We start from the raw sequence: 19,500 nt of genomic DNA, 5'->3' as shown, positions 1-19,500 counted from the left end.
ATCTCAGCAGCTGAAGCTGAGTAGATGACATAAGATAAAAATGCAATACACCTTGCACGCTGGCCCTGTTGGATGTTTCTGCTCCAAAAGGTCAAAACTGGAGCCAGTTTACAAAGTATATAAAAGCTCCATGAAATTTATCCCAGAAGATAAAGAGATTCATGGCACTCACTTTGTTCTTTTACGAAGAAAAAAAGCTTTCTGCACAGGCTTGCTGAATGGGGAATGGTGCTAGAACAAAATCAACTGATTTTTCCTGGCATGGGTGGCACCAGAAACATGGGGAACTATTTTGGCAGATGGGCAGAGAAGAGGAACTATGACAAAATGTGCAAAACCAGGTTTAAGAGCCTGGATGCATGGGGTTTTTTTGCATCTGCCAACACTACTGCAGCCTAAATTGCAATGCAGTAAAGGCATATTTACCCAAGTCGGTGAGAGTGTTTCCTCCTCAGTGCTTCCATACAAGAAAGCAATTGCATTGGTGTTAATGAATGGATTAAAAAAAAAAAAAAAAGCAGCCCAAAAACCCCAGAATTTTTTTGTCTTTATTCATTTTAACTTGGAAAACTTAATTCCTTAATGTTTATTTTTGTTATTAGGAGACTACGTAACTTACAATCATTTTAGCAATGATATATGATTGTGTCTCAAATGGCACAAATAATTCACTGACCACACCAGAACTATTAACAAACTGTGAGCATCTGGCCTCCTCTGCTTCAATCAACGTTTTCAAAGCCTATTTGAGAACGATGGATGCTCATTCCTATTAAGAGAACAATGGGAACTGGATTTCCATGTATCCAGAGAGAAGGCAGTGATACAGTTCTCAGTGGTCTAATAGAAGTTAGTGGCCTAACTGCTATTTTTGCCTTTGAGAATTGCCTCAATGAGATTCTTTGGGTGAATTAGAGCTAAGGAGTAATCTCTTCAAGCAAAACAGAATCAGAAAGCTAAATAAAAACATTTACCTTAAATTCTAACTTAAGCCCTCAGCAGATGGACTTGAAAATGTCGTATCCTTTATAGATGTATGGAAATGAAAGTCTCACCACTAGCTGATGTCACAAAGAGCATGGGACTAAAATACCACCTGAAATATCGCGACAACTCTACATTCAATTGAAACATAACACAAATATCTTTTTCTATGGGTTGGGATATGGAGACACCCAGAATATAGGCCAATGTGCCTGGCTTATGTTTATATGTTAAACGCAAAAAATAATTTCTTAGCTGATTCAGGGCAACTTTTCACTTTAAGTTTCATGTTGTACTACTGCACACAGATGTGCTAATGGATATCTGCTCAATGACAAAAGTTTTTAATGAGTTCCTCACTTTCTAGAAAATCAGTATAAAATATTGGTGTTTAGAATTATATAATAATTAAGACACAGGATAAGAAACATGCTGAAGCATATGACCTACTTGAAATTAATAACTTCAATAATAAAATCAATACTTTTCTCATAGTATTTAGTAACTGCTTCCAATAGAACTTCTGACTCAATTAACTCACAGAAGCTTTTGTCATCTGCTAAATGAAATTTCTTACATCCCACCAGAAGGCTTGCTTAAGATTTGGGTTCATGTTATCATGTTTATCTACTACAAAAAGCAACATTATTTTGTGAAATCATTGAAAATACATATGTGAAATAAACAGGAAATAACTGGAAAAATGTAAGTGACTGTTTCAAAGATTGTCAAATCACATTTCAGAGACACACTAATCCTGACTGTTTTCTTTGGGGGGAAAAAATCCACAAACAAACAAACAAAAAACCAATAAAATGCAACTGCACCTTTCCTTTATTTGTAGGAGTTTGTTATGGGAATTAAAAAAAAAGAATTTTCATGTAAATGAAAGATTTTGTTTTAGAAAAAAATTCTCCTAACTAAAACCAGAACGGCTAAACTATGCTAGGGAAATAATGATTTTTTGAGGAGGAGAATTATGTAGTAACATAATTTGTCAGCAGACAAATTCATATTTTTTTCCCAGATAAGATAGATTTTTTATGTGTAACACATCAAAAAAAAGTAATTATCATCAAAATAAAAATGAAAAATACTAAAATACTCAACTTTCATAAGGGGAGTGACATAACTTTCATAAGGGACACAGTGATTAACATTCTTTCTGATAATATAATGATGAGTATTACCTTTTGGAGTATAAATCTCCGAATGCTGTAAAATGGTTTCGGTGTCTGTAGGTTTTGCTTCCCACAGAAAATCTAGTTTTTCTCTTATTAGTAAGTCTAGTGTCTTCTTTTTTTTCTTTTCTTTCTTTTCTTTTCTTTTTTCCCTGATTGTTTGATTTTCCATGTTAGCCAAGTTAACACATTTGCTTCTCACTTACATGTGGTTCTGCTGTCTGATACGTTTCACTGATTTCTGCTCTGTTGACAGCAATTGTAGGTGCATGTAAAAGCTATTTTAAAGATGAAAGCTGCTAACATGACTTTCTCAGACAAGCCAGTTAAGACAATACTTTCAAATGTACAAGAGTTTTTAAAATCCCATTTAAAAAAAAAAATCAAAAGCACCATTTTCTTTGTATTTTAAACATATTAGCAGTCACAGAAAAACTATTAGCTTACTAAAGAAAACCTCAATTTTTAAGTATAAAAAAATTCCTATTAAGGATTAGCATAAAATTGATGTCTATTTGCATATTTTGCACTACAGTATGGAAGGGATTTGAAAGAAGTAAAAATCAACCTCTGCAACATGCTGGTTTTGCATACAATATATTTGCATGGCTGGGTTCATATGGAATCTGCAGACTGCAAAAAGGATGTCTCTGAAAGCTGGTGGTACAACAGCCCACCTGTGCCGTGCAAAGAATGTACTACCTTTCTTCTCAAACAGAAGACCTGACATTAGCAGCAATAAAGACCAGGAGTGCCAGGGAAGAGGTAAGTGCAAAGTAAGAGTGGCAGTCCCTGGGATGGGTATGCGGCTGTGCAGGCTCCAGGCTGACACGGTGGCAGCTGGTGGTCTGATGGAAGCTCATACTGGAAAAAAGCCTGAACACGCTTTTTTGTGAGGCCTTGGAAGGAGGCAATAGCATTCCTGGCTGACTCCCACTCCGTGTTTCCTTCTCTCCAACTGCAAACTGCTGTAATTCAGCTCAAAATGGGGAGGAAGAGCATCTGGTGAAAGGTTGTGGGTTTGGGCTTTTTTTTCTTTTTAAATTTTAGATACATTTAATGTACATTGAATAAATTAATCTCAGATTTGCTGTAGCAGAACACCTTTAACATTCACATTGGCTTTGGTGTGAACTTCTGCCTCTAAAAGTGTTTTTATTCTCCCATCATTTTCCAAGACCTACCATTAGCTGTTGCTGTGCAGTGGGATTTTATTAAATAATTAAACAACAACAAAAAAAAAAACACAAAACAACCAAAAAACCTATAAAACAAAAGCAGGCAAAGAAAAGCCACAGTCAACTCTGAGGTGAACTAACTCCACAGAATTCAAAAGCATTTGGTTCACAAACCTCAGGGCAGCTTTCGATCCCACATAAATCCTACTGACATCTGGGAAAGACAGGAGAGACAACCCTGTAGGAACAGCGTAGAGCTTTTCCCTTTGCTCACCCTCTTTCGTTGCCTTATGTTGCTTCTTATTTTCTCCTCCTCCTGTCCATCTCCTACACTTCTTCACAAAATACACTCATAACTGTCAGCTTGGACAAATCACAAATCAGTTTACTGAAATTGTTCACTCATTTAACATAATGTTGATTGGTTTATCAGAGGTCATTAGAGGGACTTTTAACAGAAGGAGTCAGCCTCAGATGAATTAGCAAATCTATCCCAGTCGTTCGAACTTTCTAGGGATTCTTTAATATCTTTTTCTTTTCCTCTCCTAATGAGGTCAATGCAATGAGATTCTCTCCAAGGAGCTGGTCAAGTCTTTTTCATGGCTACATATCCCCTTAGATACATATATCTGCAATATGTATTAGGCTATGTATTTGCTATTCATTTATAGCAAGCAACTAGATGGAGAATAAAAGGAAGCAAACACCTAACATCTTGTTTTGTAAAGTGATAACTTCTCTTCTGACTAGCTGCTGCACTTCATGGTGGGCGCTGTAAGGCCACCTGTGGGTCCATTGCCATTTATCTGTAATTTAGCCTATCAACCTTAACACAACATGACATAATTCTCTGCTTATAACATTTGTTGGCACTTTCACTCTGTGAGGTCCATTTACAGATTCTAAAGCGAGGACACAGCAAAATTGTGTGGTGTATACCCAGTAATCCCCAGAGTAACTTTATAGCTGTAATCCATGTCACTGCTTAGTTTGTTTTGAATTAGGTGTGTTTTAAATTAATGATTTTGGGATGTATGCAATTACCTCATACATTAAGATGCTTATTGTACTCATTATGTAATGCAACGTAGACCAGAAATTAGGAACTCTAACTTGCTATGTCAGTTTAGAAAATGGTGCCGAAGAAATAGAGAAAAGCCCAAAAACAAAGACCTGAAAGAAGTACAAAGGAGGAAATAGTTTCTTCTTGAAATCAGCAGACATTATTACTAAAGGACAGCTTACTTGGTACTTAACAGAGTAGCCATATTCTAGATCTGCAGCTGTCTGAACTTTATTTCATAAATAACTCAAGCTCATCATGTTAAAGTTCACCCCAAAGACAATCTGGAAAGCAATCAGTTTCTAAAACTGGTTTTAAAACACCTTTTTATATTTTGTTCAAGAAAAATAAAGACTGTAGATATCACTATATCAACTGTTGCTAAGGCAAATACTTGTAATTATAAATGGCACCAACACAGCCATATTAATTTTAAACATCAGAATTTTAACACAAAGAAACCCCAATTTTCATCAGTGTTGGATTTGCTCAACCACAGCTAAGGACATTTGGTCCCAAATTATATAGCCAGCTGAAATGCAGGCTACAGCAAGTGACTATAGAGATTCTCAGGATCATTACTCATGAAACATTTTTTCACACTACAATGCTGAGACATGAAAGGCTTAGGGCATACCTTCTAAATCCTCCACTATCAAATACAGACTTGGCTTTGTTAGCTAGTCCAAATTCCAAAGGTGACGAGTCACCAGACCTATAAATATTCCTTTGATATATGGGAACACAAAACAAGCAATTGATTAGTATTTGCAGAAGTACTGAATTAGACCCCTGGATAATTTTTTTCTGGGATAGAAGCATGAGTTTTTGAACTTGAACCACCATACCTTGATGAATAAACATCTAGCCTTGAATTAAATTGTGAAGGACTGCACCAGCATTTCATAATTGTCGTACATATTTCATTGTTATTGGCAAACCACAATTATTAGAATAAATGTCTAATTTATACACAGCCAAATGGTACGATATGTCAAACAGGTACACATGCACTTGGAAATAGTCAACATTTTCCAGTTATTTCAGAGTTTTTCACCATTCTTGAAAGGGAGAGGTAATGTTTTTCAAATTTTCTAGAGTGTATATGAATACCTTCAGGAGCCAAATCTTTTATTCTGTGTTTCTGTGCCACCAGATGGTTCCTTCAAAACCACCCTCCCAGTTTTTACTCTTGAAATAGTATGCCATGTAAGCTTTCTGGTTCTGGCAGCAAAACATCCAGATTTTCTTTTTTTCTTTGAATCTTAAGAATTTCTGTGACTCCTCATAAAAAAAAAAAAAAAAAAAAGGCACAAGAGCATGCTACTCCTTTGAGCAGAGAGAACTGCAGAGAAGAAAATCACAAGGCAGAATTTGAAAAGTAAGATGATGAAAAGGATTAATGAATAGCTGCAATTTTTATAAATCAAAATGAAAATTAAAAAGGAAAAAAAAAATCAGTAGGAAAGAAGTATTTTTGTCCAGTACTTTGCTGGGAGCTGTGAAGCTGATAAACTATTCTAAATAGCCTCAGGCACAAAAAAAATCAAAAGATAGGGAATGTGAGGTACGAGAGCCAAGAAACAAGGTATAGTATCACAGTGACTTTCTAAACCTAGTTCTTCACATAATAAAGGTGATCTCCTGTGAAATTAGTTGCAGTGCGCTTGTGCCTCTTGTCAGAGCATCCCTTTTTAATTTAGAATATGGTTAAAAAACACTAAAGCTAAAACTGCATTACTTTTTCCTCGTCAGGATTAAAATACCTGAATATTCAACTGCTCAAAATCTGCTTTTCTTTGTGCTTTTGGTGTGACTGAAATCCCTAAGGTAAAATTTATTGTTTAGTACTCTTTTTATAGGAATTATTTTAAGATAAAATTCTGTTAGACATTCTATACCAGAACTTGTTTCTGAAACTGTCTACATGGCTAAAAGTATAATAGTATATAATTAAACCCAATATAAAATTGAAGTAATTTCAAATAGTCTGTCTAATGCTTATAGCTTTGTTTCCCAAGAAACAAAGCAGCATTATTTAATCAAATCTATAACATATTAGCTTTCTCACAGACCTTGCAAATAAAGCAGACTGCATAGGTATATATATGCTTTACTTGCTAGACAGGAGCAAGACTACATTAAATTTATTACAGCCTTTAAAACATCTCTGTTGTATAGTCTGCAAAGTGACAGTCCAGAAGTTTCAACCTAAGTCTAGTCAAGTTTTTCATCACCAAAACTATGAGCTCACTCTACATTTTGTTCTGAAAAATGTGTATATAATTTGCTTGCTCATCTGTGCTTAAAGAAATTGAATGTGATACACTAAATTTATTTTTACTCCAGATTTTGCAATCTCCGCTTAACTATGAAATAGGATAATTACTAGTTAAGAATTATAACTTTTGCAAAGCTTGAAAGTTGCCTTTCTTCCTAGTGCAAAAGTATTATGTTCTTACGTTCAGTATGTATGAATAAGATATGTCATTCCCTCCGACACAAATACCAGTGTATGCTCTACAACACATCTCTCTAGTTTTATTTCTATTAGAATATCATATATGCTGAATAATATCACTTTGGACTAAATCTATTAATTTCTGCTCTAGCCGTACAGCAGAGGTTGGTGTCATCCACCTCCTTCCGGAGAATGGAACACGCAGCAAGTCTTCAATTAGCCATGGGTGCTGCTCCTAGCCCCATAAACACAAAAATAAAACCAGATGTTAGAAATCTGCAGAAGAGATTTGAGGATATCTTATGGCTCTCAGGCACATAATAAAACTCCAATGAATTTTTTAGACGAGGCAGTAGGATTTAAGTATCACGATATGCTCACATGGAGTATTTGAAGTTGTTTCTACTTCATACAATGTAAAAAACAATTCAGCCATCATAAGAATTAATACTATTCCAAGGCATTTTTTCTCACCCTCTCTCCCTCTTTCTCTCTAAATTAAGGAAACTGGAGAGTTATAAAGTCATAATAAAACCTGAATTTCAAAAGAACGATCCAAAATAAGATACGTCAAACTTCTAACACCCTGGAACAGATTCAAGTTAAATTTCTGTTGAATGAAATTCTGTTTAGCTTCAACTAGTAGACAAATTCAATTAGTAGACAAATGTTTTGACAGCAGAGGATCTACAATCAAAATGATGCAAAGCAATGAAGCCCCACACTTATGAACTAATTCTGTAGCTTACTATCACAAAAATATCCTTACAGAATACTGTGTCCTTTGTGATAATTTAGCCACGTAGACTTCAATGGAAGTTTTTCCTTTGGGTCATATAGATTTTAGACAATGACTGTGAGAAAAATAAGTGTCAGTGTTTCAGAAAGATCTTTAAATCAGATGCCTGGGGAAAGAAGCAAAACACTGCTCTGCTCAGAAATTATAAATTCCAGAAATATGCATGCAATAAAAATCCCAGCTAATGTTGAAGTCTTAGTATCAATACATGATATAATGCTATCAAAATCCTAAAATACAATATTTATTCTCTCAAGGAAAAAAACCAAAAACTTGCTTTGACATACTTAAACAATGTATTAAAACAAGAACATAATTTATTTTACAGTTTTATAATTGTTCCACTTTTAATAAAGACTGCTGAAGGTTAATGTAATCTCTATTCATTTTAGAAAGAACCAATAAAGCATCTCAAACACTTAAAATTTGTGCAATGAAGTTCATAACATAATGTTTAATAATTTAATATTTGTTAGATTGACTAATTTTCTGTATTCTTTTTGCACAGAGAGGTTGTGGAGTCTCCTTCTCTGGAGACATTTAAAACCCACCTGGACACGTTCCTGCATGACCTAATCTAGGTGATTCTGCTCTGGCAGGGGTGTTGAACTAGATGATCTTTCGAGGTCCCTTCCAACCCCTAACATTCTGTGATTTTGTGAAATCCTGAATGGCTGTAAAGCTAGAGAAAGATTCAAAGTAGATTACTAAATGAGCTTAAGTCGTTTTGTCTTACTTTAAATAGGGCTGTCCTGTAAGACTTTTTTCTCATTAGTGTGCATACTAAGGAAATAAGATGCAGTTTTAAAAATATAATTGTTAGGTATATTTCACTGGATCATCCTTTTGAAATTTTTTATATGTTCCATCTAACACCAAACACAACTTAATATTGAAGTAATTTACAATAACACATCTAATGTTTTTAGCCTTGTTTACCAAGAAAGTAAAGCATTATTATTTACTCAAACTTCAATCTGACTATTTTTTCTAACCTATATTTTCTAGCAGATACTTCATGAATGGATCTTGTTACTGATATTCTCCTCCTCCAACTAATTTAATGCTGGGGAATGTGTTACAGACCTCATTGTTCGTAAAGCAAATGCTAATTCTAATTTAGTGGGGTTTATAATGAACAATATAGTAACAAAATGCATTCCTATTACAATTATATTAAATATAACTTTTTCAGTTTAAGTTCTGTTTCATTAACAAGTTTAAAATATAGTACCCTGATGAAGGTGGGTTATTACTCCCTTAAGACGCAAAACTTAGGTGGACTAACTCTCATGGTGTTATATGCAGATACATAAATAAAAATGCCCCTTGACATTTTTAATGTATGTTCTGTAGCAAATAATTTAAAGTATTTCTTCAGAAACAAGATGGAGGATAATAACATACATCTGCCCACACATAGTCATCGGTGGATTATGAGTGGAAACTCAGGTGAATTGGTATAATCCATCCAGAAAAAAACCTCAGGCCTCACAAAGTGCCTACTGTATAACTGACTTAATGTTCAAAAAATGCAATAAAAGCTTGGAAATATCCTATAGATATAATTATCTTATAGAAGAAAATTTATCTTTTCAATATAACTTAGCTAATACAGAAGATAAACTGGTGAAGACGACACTAATGTGATAAAAACATAGTTGATGAAAGAAAGATGTTCTCTCTCAATTACCATAAATTTGGTCAAGACAAATGGGGTTTTCAGTCAGTACATCACAGAAGTCAGGAATGTAAAAACTGTACTTTCTAAGAGATCATTATGAAATGTAACTGGCACTGAAATTAATCCTTATGCTTTCCAGAAATTACATTACAACATACAGCTCAGGGATATACTGAACTGGTTAATATGTCCATAGAAGCAGAAACACCTTTTTTAAGTCATTAGTCAGGCTCGGACAAGAAAAAGCCCAAGAATTTCACATATAAAAGAAGATGGGTTACCACAGGGAAGTTTATCAATTTATTTCCCTTGATCTTCATCTGTCTTTTCTGTCTGCTGCCTAAAATGAAAATGAATCAGATCATAGATGTCACATATTTACAGTCCAGTGTTTCAGAATAAAAGTGTACTGCAAGCACCTCTGTAGCTGCCTCACACAGGGCTTATTCAGCTTTACAAAGACAGAAAGATGAGGGCAGAAACTATTTTGCAATATGAGTGTTGTGTCTTTTCTTTCTAAGTCAAAAAGGGGGAAACTTTATGGGTCACTTTAGTTAGTCAGTGTCAGTCACTTCCATCAGCCAAATTTGGGCCTGATCTTGGGTTATCCTACCACCCCCATGTTCATACGTACATTTGGGCTCTGGATCAGGAACTTCTGAGGCATGAATGACACTTCCTTAACACCTTTGAGGGTATTCTCCTTCCCCTGGTCTGGGTATAACAAGCCTGGGAAGGGTTCAGAACCAGATAGCCCACAGTTAAATAGCTGTAAGTTTGTTGGACAGGCTTTGAGTCAAAGCAAACTAGCAACAGTACAGACCAAAAGTTTATGCCTGGCTTCCTACTCCACACTTAGCCATGCTGCACAGAGAAAATCTTGACCTTTAAAATATTTCTGCACAATGGATATCCTTCCTCTCATTCTTCCCTCCGTCCATCTCTACAGACTGTAATTAAGAATCTGGGTCTTTGCCAGTAAGGTGTTCAGTTCAAGCCACGTGCAAATTATGAGAGGTCTGGATGTGATAAATACAAAGAAATTGAAAATTCTTCCAATGACCACATCCACACCTTTGCAAGCTGTGAATATATCACATTTTAGGAAAAAGAAAGCCAAACTCAACATTATATTCACTGAAAGAGAAGAAATATGTAGTTGTTAGCCAGCAAAACTGTAACATATGCACCAGAGAGCTACTGCCTGTCAGTATAATCTACTAGGAATACAGTTCTTAAGCTGCATCCTTCCGGGCATTTGGGAAAAAGAAGTCATTACTGCAGTGGGAGGGGACAATATTCTTCTTTAAGGTCAGAGGGGCACCTCCTATTTGCTGGCAAATAGACTCCTTAAAGCATGATGTGATCAAAGGGACAATCCAGAATAAAGCTGAGGCACAATTGTCTGGTTTATCCACATGACATAAACTGAAGTGAATTTGATATTGAAAGAAGATAGTATTAGGCAGCATAAAGCCTCCAAATTTCACACGTGTAAAATACCTTGCTACAAATAGTTAAGTATTATTGTTGTTATTGTGATGTGTGCTATTAGAAGGGTATAAAATGTGACTGAGAAGACAAGCCTGCCCATGCAGTCTTGTACACATCGGACACAACGCATTAAAATGGAGTTCTGCAGGAGCTGACAGGACACGGAAGGAAGGAAGGAGAGGGGAAAGGGAGGAGAGAGGAATGGGGTCAGAGAAAAAAGGAAAGGCGCCAGGGAAATGTAGACCCCCAGGCACACAGCAAAAATTTATTCAACCTGCCTGTTAGCTGTCAGGGTACTTCAAGCTCACTAGAATATGTTCCAGAACTGATACAAAAAAAAAAAAGAAAGTGTCACAGAGAGGTGGAGGAAGAATAGAAACGCGCGTTGAAATTTGTGGTCAGAATACATAATCCCTATTCAGCAATGCCGAGTAGTTAAAAAAGAACAGGCAGCAGTAAATACTTTTAACCTGACCTTCAGCTAGGATTTTGTTAGTATTGTTGGGATTCTTTGAGAGACTGGTAGAGAAGCACCTTTGTTTAACATTTGTATCTTGTCTCCTCTCCGGACGGCTGCCTGTGTGTGCGGATGTGCGTTGGGCTTTGCCTAATGACTTACCTTTGTGTACACTGGTACTGTTTATATGACTTATTAAACAAACGGTCTTTTTCTTTGCTTTATGAGTTCCTTATGTTCATAAAATATTCTTAGGCATTTATTGTGCAAATTTGAGTTGTATCTTTAAATTTTTGATCAGTATTGTTTCTGTCCCTTGGATGAATATGTAAAGGGAAATGGGGGAAAAAATTAAAAATTAGGAATGCCAGCCAAATCCACACTCATGGCAGAAATCTTCAAAGCAAAACATACGTTAAATTTTAATTTTTTGAAACACAAAACTAATGGCTAGAGGAACTCTAGAAAGAACTCAGTACGGAAAATAAAATTGTTACTTATCTACAGCTTCATTCTTCTCCTTTAGTAATAGACACTTAAAAATCTCCTCTGTCTATTTTTAGTTAGCTTATTTTCATTCCCTACTTTATCACCCAAGCATCTGCTAACAGTTAGTGTTTCCTCAAGATTTTTCCCTGTATCATAAGACAAAAAATTATGGCATAAGGAATTCTTGATGGTTTGTTGGGTTTTTTTTTCCCCCTCAGTGACAAGTAATACCTCCTAACAGATCTCATTAATTTCTTCTGTGTGAGCTTGATTCTTACTGCATTGACAAGGTAATATAGGGAATGGGTAGATGGATAGTGTAAAGCCAATTGGCTGAGAAAAGTAATACTTTACAAAAGGAGCTGGGTTTTGAGCATTGTGGTGGAAACAAAAGTGTTTGTGGTTAATGAAGAAAATAATTGGAGTGGGTAAGTTTTACAGCCTGTGTTGGCTGTCATATTAGAAGATCGAATCTCCCACATTCACTGGATGGCACCTTAAAAGGGATCTCAGAGGTTGACAAAGCCCCTGGTGTTCCAACAGAATGTTACTCTCACAAAGAATCTGTGAGGATGCTGTAGTGAAAAACCAGGGTCCTTTCGTTTCTCTGACAGACAGTAGGAAGATTAGAAAGGCAAAAAGATAGAGCATCAAACACATAAATAACCCACCTGCATAGAACGATGGGACAGTGTTTCACACAATGCTCTTGCAAATGCCCTCAGGAACACTAGGTGCTGGTAATTGTGACTTTGAACAGATCTGGAAAATTGTGCCTAAACCATCTAAAACAGGATATGCAGAGGGACTTAATGTAGATTTAACAGATCTTGCCAAAAGCAGCAGGGATTTTTAATGCTGCCTTCAACAGACAATGGAATTGCATCATGCTATCCATTTGACTATAGCTCCACTAATGATTTGGCTCTGGCTGAAACAGCAACACTTTTCTGAAATATAAAATTTGTCACAAAAATACTCATGGCTGTGGCACCTCTGCATTCGATTGGTAAGTTGTTAGGCAAGTTGTCACACTGAAATCAAGGTAAACTTAAACCACTACAGAATTCTGGGACCACCTTGTTATAGCAGATTTACCATCTGGGGGTTGCTAAATGTTACATCGGTGCTCTGGGCAGATTCACATGGTGCCAAAGAATAAACTTGTAGAATTCAACATGTTGGATATAATCTAAAAAGCTCCAAATGGTTTAAGAATATGGTTAAATTAGAACATGACTTTCTCTGTGTGATAGATACCTGCAGCTATTTCATCATGAAGAGAAGGAGTCTCTCAGTTTGCATTCACTGAGTAGAGCTGCACATCAGAACAAACCATGCATGGCACAGCCCCTTGATCATACCCTCATCTCTTTATTTTGCAAGGACACAGGAGAAAAAGGAGCTGACATGCAGAAAGAGAAGAGCCTCATTATTTAACTTTAGCATTATGTTTTGGGTTTTATTTCCCTGTTTATTATGCACTTGTAATTGTGAACTCAAAGTTATTTTGGTCATTCAGAATTTGGGATGAACATTCTCCTCATTGCTTCCATCATCACAACATTGAAGTGATTCTGCAAACACAGATGGACTGAAGTTAAGAAGACTTGTTCAACTGTCAGGAACATTTCCCCATAGAAAAATAACTTTTCTTTTTTTGGATCACGTTTAGTTATATAATTAGAAGATAAACCTCTCTCACTTGTACTAAATTCTCAGAGGCTAAAGGCATGTCACTGAGTTGGATTTGATTTCTCACCCTACTGTACGTGCTAACATATCATCAGAAAAAGACTTTTATCTTAAAGTGTTGCATGTTGCAGTGATGTACACTTAGCAGAATAAATATGCCTCAAAGTTCTACTCCTAGGTTTAACAATAGTTCTGATGAATCAGGTAATGTGTAACGTTTTACATCAATCTTTTTTATTCTTCCAGGAAATTAACGGAGTTAATTGTAGATTAGATGACCTAGGTGCTTTGCCTTTTCTTTTGTAATTATTGTGAGACTAGTCTGTCAAAAAAATTAAGGTAAAATTTCAAAGATGAAAAGGAAAGTGCACCTGACAAAACATCTCACTAATTAGAAATAATTTTAAAAGGAGGTTATTAAATACAATTTTTTCTGCATTTCATGTCAATGAAATATACTTGAACATTTCAAGACCTTTCTCACTATTTTTCCTAATCACAACTTCCTACGCTGTCACAACTTGGGAATCCCAATGCATTATTGTTGCAAGTGCATACATCTACATGAAAAAGTGACTATTTAATTTATATCATCACTGCTACGCCCTATCATTGTTCCCACCACCAAAGAAAACGTTCTGTCAACATGATGATAGATGGCCTGGAGTCAGAACAGTGCAATTAACCTTTCCTCAGCTTATTCTCATTTCAGAGGGATAATAGAATTTGATTTTTCTTTTCAGGGACATTGGAGTTTTAAAAATTATTTTATGGTATGCAGAAGCTAAGCACTTTCTACATTTCCTATGAAACAATGCTTGTCATTCAAAGCAAAAATAACTCTCATTGCAATCAGTCCAAGAAACTACAACACTAAATAACAAGACCTCCCAAATAACAGGATTTTAAAATACAGTTCAGATTTTGTGTTCCAATTTGTTTTTTGCTTTTATGATTATTACTTGAAAATGCATTCTTTTGAAGTTTTTAAGCATTCCTTTGGAAGCTTACTCTCTACAAAAGAGTTGCAAACTTCTTTTAAAGGGAGAAGAAAGAAGGGAAAAAAAAAGAAAAAATATAAATTAAAATTCTGATGCTGAGCTCGGAGCTGATGGGAATTTCAAGACTTGAAACAGGAGCACAAGAGGTGGAAGGGTTGATTAACATACACAGATCTTTTCCTGACACAACAAAGGAGAACGAGCACAGCTGAGTCCACTTGTGACAGCTCCTGTTTAAAAAGGCTAAGTGACTTTTCAAAGTCACACAGGGATGACTTTGCCATCTGATTTTCTTTCCCTTGCTCCATTAGATCTCCACAGTGCTCCACACACATACTGACAGGAGGATGTGCATGAGCCAGTTGTGACTGACAGTTTGCTGTACTGTCATCACTATATAAGAAATACCAAAAGAGAAAAAAGGAACTACAGACTACAAAGCAGGTTGCAGGAAATCTTAAAATATTACTTCCCAGTATTATGAATACCTCACGAGGTCAGTCAAAGGTACCATTTTATGTCTTAGGAAGCATCTTCTGGGTGCATTTTTAACTTTCTGTCTTTTGTCTTCACAGGAACAGAAAATAAATAATGGAGTAACTCCCACCATAACACAAAGGTGTGTGGGTTTTTTTGGGTTTTTTGTTTTTATACCTTGAGTAATCCCACTGATATTACATTTCACAAGATTATATTTTGTAGAATAAAAGGGTACCTAGTAACTTCTCAAATGTATTCTCAAATTCACCTACACTGTTCAGAGCATTTCCTTTATGTTGGTTAGCCTGCCTCAGATTCAACAGCAAACCACATGCTGTATTGCAGGAGAGATGTTATCTGGGATACATTATCCTATTCCTAGTGTTACCTGCCTGTAAGAGAGCCAGGACATCTCAAAATAGCTGTAGAAGCTGCCACAGTGACTGAGGGAGATCCTCATGGTACAGACGTTCAGCAACGAGGCTGACTCCTCTACAGCCACTGACATTCATGCTTTCAAAGAAAACGTCTCATGAAATGGAGCAGCCAGCCCAGAGGTCAGAAACAGGCACACTTCCTACAAGAACTGAGCAGGATATCAGAGCAAAACAGTTTAGCACCTGGCTAAAGATCCAGCAAAGCTAGCTTGAAACATCTCTCCAGACTCATTCTAGCGCAACAGTCTTGGCTGATGGAGCTATAAATGATCACTTCCCAGAGAGTGGGGTAGGCTACAGAGGTCTCTCTACTCCTTTGTAAGCAGCTGGCCGAAGAAACTGAGCTCACCTGATAAGGCAAAGGGTATCAGAAGTGCGTACGGGGACCAATGGTAGGAATAAAGCAGGAAAAGAGTAAACAGATCCTTACGAAATGAATATAAGCCTCATATTTTTACCCAATTAAATACATATATTAATACAAATAAATACATTTAAAAACCCCACTTTTATTGCTGGAATCCACCATTTGTACCTGCTGGATGAAAGCATAGCAGAAAACACTGCTATAAACACATTTCTTGTACGTGTTTTATTGTTTGGTGGTTTGTTTGGGTTTTTTTCCCCAGGAGTAATGTGAATGAATCCTGATCAATTCTTTCTTTCAAAGGAACCCACAGTGACTGAGGAGAAGCATGAACTAATTTAGTACATCTTTCTGTACAGTAAAACATTGAGATATGTATTTTAAATGAATTTTCCTTGCCTTATGTAAATGGCAGTATTTGTGTTCAGGATTTTACTTTTATTTTACAACTTCTGTTCTAATCTTATGTTTCCTTTTCCTTGTGTTGCTGAAATGAACAATTAACGGTGAACGATGGTTCATCTAAATTCATGTATAGAAAAATATAAAATGCATTATTTGTTTTTTCTCCACTCAAGTAAAAATAAAAGCACACTTTATATGCTCATCCTGTGGCTTGATAGCTGAAGCAGAGTTTAGAAAAAATCATGTACAGCAGCTTCCTACACGATTTAATTAATCCTTCACACCACTATGAGTAAAGTAATGCATAATCCAATAGGACTTCATTCGTAATTTATCATCAATTATTGTCCCTCATTGTAGTGTTAAATAATACCAACCTCATTTAATGTGTGAAATGAGTCCCATTGATTCCTTTGTCTTTGTAATTGAAAGGGACAGTCCCATCAGTTTCATTAGAGGTTATTTGTCTTCGAACACATCAAACAAGATTTAAAGCTTAAATATTAAAAAAAAAAAAAAAATCCATTACAAAACACAAATAAACCCAAAGGTAAAATTTATAAGGTCAGTGTAATACTAATATTAGGTTCAGCTACCCCAGCATCATGGAGACAGATAGTATATTAGCAGCTAGTACATGATTTCCCTGTGAAAATTGCAATAAAAGAAATGACTGCAAGTTAAAATCAATGTTAATATAGAGAAGTATGACAATACACATTGCAGGCCAGTGTACATTTCTGAAGAATGTGCTTTCATAACTGCTGTATCAGTAGCTATGTCAGTCACACTTGTGTCACGCTCTGATTTAGGTCCTAGAGAATGCTGGGACAGCAGAAGCATCACTATGCAATCGTATTATTTTTGGCTTAGGAAGTGAATGCGCATTTTAAGCAAGCAATCCAAGCCACAGATAAAAATCAGTCCTCCCTAATAAGTACTGGAATTGCCAAAGGAGCTTACAAATATGAAGGAACCCATTTACTGGTTGGGGCAGTTAACTCATTTTTTTCTGGAGTAGGCATGAAAGGGTAGTCTAATAATATTAGGACCCAGACAGATGCTCAAGACCCAGACTTTAAATACATGTACAACAATTTATTTTATATTCAGATGTTTGGTTCATTATTATGTAGGGTTCTGAGAATATTTTAGCTGTGTTCTTTAGGGGATGGTGTACTATCGACCAGGAATCACAAAGCAGGATAAAGAAAAAAGAAAAGAAAAAGAAAAGGGGAAAAGAAAAAAAGAAAAAAAAAGAAAAAAAAAAAAGAAAAAAATAGCTCTTAGCTATTCTGGAGAAACCCATCACCTGAGTATTCACTGAGTTCAATATTATTATTCATGCATGAAAGAGCTACTTGTGACAAGCAGTTATGGAAAAGAATTGATTCCTCACATTCGCCTTTCAGAATGGACCTTTGCCTTTAACGTGTTATGTATTTCCCCAGTGTGAGAGTCCAGTTTCCTTCTTCCCCTTTATGGAGGGGAAGCAAGGCAGAACTATATCTGTAATGCTATGTTATCTTGGGACTCCAGTCTGTACTGCAGCCCAACCCCCAAAATTATCTTCACTCTTCACGTGTTGGTTCACATTCTGGCTTTCCTGGCAAGAAAATTCAAATGGCTGACACCTGAGCTTTGCTTTGATGGGAAGCAAGAATCAAAATGGTTCAAGCCCCGTTATCTGAGGCAATAGCAATATATTGACTTGAATTTGAGAAAGATGAGAAAAGAAAGCTAAAAACAATCAAGCAATTAGTATCTCACAGCCAAGAAGCTGAAATTTCACAAATATATCAGGAGATTAGTGAAAAGCATGAGTAAGATAGTATAACAATATTTTGTAGCACATATTTCCCACTTTTCATCTGAAAGTATGTGTTAGGTACTCCACCAAGAATGAGCTACCTTAGCAAGGTCTCCGTAGTAGCTACATTTCTTCCCTTTCTGTTCTCTACTCTGTCTAAAAGCCTTTCTTGGAAGATCAATATGTAGTTAACATTTATGGGACCTAAGGCTTAGCCTGAGAACTTTGTACCTGAATACCATTTTCTTCTTATTCATGTTCTATTTTCCCCATAAACATGTCAGGCACATGTGTCTGAAGTATTGGTTCTTCCCTCAAATGTTTTGCCGTACTTTCAGGATGGTATTTTTTCCCCAAAAAAAGTGGTCAGGAAGCTTCCTGGACTATTTAATGTACACAATACATATCTAAGAGATAATTTCTCCTTTATGAAGCAAGAACTCAGTTTCATCCACAGACGAGCAAAATTAGCAATCGTCAATGAGCCTTGGCATAGAGTGACACAAAAAATACATGCTTACTTCCATAGCTTTATTAGAAATAGCAGAGTCATCCTCTACATCATATTCCAGTCTCTCTTACCAATACTCCAATACAATAGAAATAGAAGCATTTCTCTAAAAGTAAAGGACTAACAGGAAGCAAGTATTACAAGAAAATAGCCCTTCAGTTTTGGAGGAAAAAAACAGAAGTAGCCTATTCTCCTACCTAGACACATGCACAGCGGTATCTCAGGTTTCCCCACCCTATGTGAATACTTAAAAGCTTTGTGACAGTACAGGAAGGCCAATGGTCTCAGGCAACTTGAGGGAGAATTTCAAATGGAGAAGTTGGTATGAAATCTAAGAGGTCCCTGGCACCAGCCTCCTACCTAACAGTTTCTCCCCCCTGCCTTGTCAGAGCTCCAACATGATACTGATGAAAAGCCATCAGCTGCTTTAGCTGTCCCTCTAGGGTGGGGAACAGAGAGGAAATCTCAGGTAAATGTCTTTAGGCTTTCACATAAAGCAACTGCCATCATTTCCATATGGGAGATGATATGTTTAGCAGAAAGCTCTCACCAAAATTCAGCACTTGATCTATAAATCAAGCCACGGACCCAACAGTAACATGAACAGAAAGGCAAGAGAAGATGGTGACTGATGGTATTTGAAGAAAGAAGCAGAATAGAGGATAGGAACAAAGAAAACAAGGTGAGGAGTGGGTATAGTAGGTGAAGAGCTGAATAGAAAGAACAAATAAATTAAAGAACTTCAACATCCTCTTTGTCATTTTTGATACCACAGAAATAGTGTTTGAATCACACTTCTTCAGTGTGCACTTTGTGGGTTCCTTATCTTTAAACATTTTTTGTAATTATGGACATTCCCATTTGACATTTCTACACTGATTCCCCATTTCAAGACATGGTCTCTAATTTTGTGCGATAATATTCTTGCATTACCTTGAATAATTATTTCAATATTTAATTTTTGCTTTATTCAGAAGTGAGTCTTAAAAGAGCTCTGTGGAAAT

The sequence above is a fragment of the Gallinula chloropus genome (assembly GCF_964237585.1).
Source record: "Gallinula chloropus genome assembly, chromosome: 1".
In the NCBI taxonomy this organism is placed as follows: domain Eukaryota; kingdom Metazoa; phylum Chordata; class Aves; order Gruiformes; family Rallidae; genus Gallinula; species Gallinula chloropus.
This window is presented reverse-complemented; position numbering follows the sequence as displayed.